This window comes from Chrysemys picta, chromosome 17 (assembly GCF_011386835.1).
Source record: "Chrysemys picta bellii isolate R12L10 chromosome 17, ASM1138683v2, whole genome shotgun sequence".
Taxonomy (NCBI): domain Eukaryota; kingdom Metazoa; phylum Chordata; order Testudines; family Emydidae; genus Chrysemys; species Chrysemys picta.
Window position 1 is genome coordinate 6,556,628 of NC_088807.1, and position 2,647 is coordinate 6,559,274.

The following is a 2,647-nucleotide window of genomic DNA, read 5'->3' on the forward strand; positions in this document are numbered from 1 at the left end:
CCCATGTGCTCCATGTTAATTACACTGACGCCCTTCAGTGCCATACTGATCGTCTCCTGGATCAGCCTTCCCAGGATCGATGTCCCACTAACCGGCCTATTAGGCAAATCATCCTGTTTATAACCCCATTTCCCCAGATCCCTGGGCCTTCCCCAAAAGGTCAAAGATCTGTTAGAAAACCCCATGAATGGTTCTGAGGCACCAGCGCAGCAAGCGCGTGCCTGGGGCGGCAAGTCGCAGGGGGCGCCAGGCCGGCCCCTGTGAGGGCTGACCTCTTGCAGGCATGCCGCCGAATCCGCGGGACCAGGGACCTCCCGCAGGCGTGCCGCCGAATCCGCGGGACCAGGGACCTCCCGCAGGCGTGCCGCCGAATCCGCGGGACCAGGGACCTCCCGCGGGCGTGCCGCCGAATCCGCGGGACCAGGGACCTCCCGCAGGCATGCCGCCGAATCCGCGGGACCAGGGACCTCCCGCAGGCATGCCGCCGAATCCGCGGGACCAGGGACCTCTCGCAGGCATGCCGCCGAATCCGCGGGACCAGGGACCTCTCGCAGGCGTGCCGCTGAATCCGCGGGACCAGGGACCTCTCGCAGGCGTGCCGCCGAATCCGCGGGACCAGGGACCTCCCGCAGGCGTGCCGCCGAATCCGCGGGACCAGGGACCTCCCGCAGGCGTGCCGCCGAATCCGCGGGGCCAGGGACCTCCCGCAGGCGTGCCGCCGAAGGCAGCCTGCCTGCCATGCTTGGGGCGGCAAAAAACTAGAGCCGCCCCTGTCCACAGGACGCCTTCAGTTCTAGATCTAAGCTCCCAGAGGTAGCAGGAATCCACCCACTCCCTGCCCCCCAGACAGGCAAAGTCCCAGAGCCCCCACCTCACTCCCATGGCATGATCCCATCTCTCTCCAGTCTTGTGTCCATGCCAGAGACCCCTGGTGCCCCAAGCCCCCATCTATTGCATTGAGGGGAGATTTGGGCTGGGTGACAGACCCCCCCCCCCCCCACGGCTGGGAACTCTGGGTTGGCGCGTCGGGAGTCATGGAGCCAGCGCCCCAGTCCAAACATGTCCTGCACCCCATGCCCCAGTGCCAGCTGCGTGGCCCAGCCGCCCAGACCTTCCTCTCTCCCAGGGCAGGGAAAGGACCCACCACCCTGGGCTGGACCCTCCTAGGTGAAGGGAAGGGCACGTGGGATGGGCGAGCCAGGTGAGGCCAGCCCTGCGGCCCCAGGGCCCTGCCCCGCCCTCTCCCCAGGCCACAAGGTGGGGGGGTGGGTGACCCCAGCATACGCTCCAGAGCACAGGCCTATATGTTACAGGCCCCCACCACACATCCCCCGGCCATGCACACACACCCAGACCCCCCATGCACACGCTGCCCCCCACGCCCCTCCCACACCCAGCGCCCCCATGAATGCGCTGCCCCCAGGGCCCCATACACAGACACACACACACAAGGCCCCCATACACACTGTGACGATGCGGCCCGTGGGAGCCAGCTGAGGTCACTCAATCAGGGTGAACTGCAAACAGAACGGGGCAGACAAACCCCAAACGCTGCTGAATAGTCCAATATTTAGATTTACCAACCAGCACAAAACAGCTTCTGTAGAACCTCACTGGTTACGCAGACGTCCAAACAACGCAGTTCCCTTAAAGTGCCTCCATCCAGACACACCTGTCAAACATACGATGATAAATTCTGAAAATCTTATTTCATCATAAAAGAAAAGGTTGTCCTGATCCCAAAGGACCAAGCCCTAGACCCAGGTCAAATGATAACTTAGATCTTACCCAAAATACACGCTTATAGCCAATTCTTGTTAACTAAACTAATATTTATTAAAAAAAGAAAAGAGTTGGTTAAAAGATCAATATACAGACAGACTTGAATTTAATTCTTGCGGTTCAGGTACATAGCAGAGATGAGTTTGCAGTTGCAAAAGTGCTTTTGGAAACAGTCCATAGGTTATAGTCCAATGTCCATGCTAGGATGACGCCAGTCAGTGACTGGGGATCTCAATCCTTGTGGCTTAAGGTTTCCCCCTCTTGAAACCCAAAGCAGATCTGAGATGCAGAAGGATCGTGTCCCAGGGTTCTTATACATTTCCAGCAGCGTTTCGGCCTGAGAAAACAATAGGCTTAATTCTCCTTCTCCTAAACATCCTGGCAATTAGCACAGGATAATTTATCCATTAAACAGTTCAGATACAGGTTACCACAACCTTCAAAGAGACATAGAGACAATAATACTATTTCCCTCAAGAATCTTCCTAAATATTACTACTCCTTTTTTGATGATTCAATCAAAGCTATAGCAATAGACAAGACTTGTTTGCTTACATCACAAGACCTGAGCAAAGACCTACCCTTCTATCTCTAACAACGCAGGCTGCATTTCAAAGCTCTATTCACTTACGTATCTTCCTAACCACTCTTTAAAGTTCGGCCTGGGTCAGGTTAGTCTGTGAGTTAATTAACTCTTTCTGGCCCTGTCACCTTTCAATGAGATATTATATTACACTCATAACATCACATACACACACACGCCCAGCCCCCCCCATGCACACGCTGCCCCCCCATGGCCCCATACACACACACACACACACACACACACAGACCCCCCATGCACGCACTGCCCCTTATGGTCCCA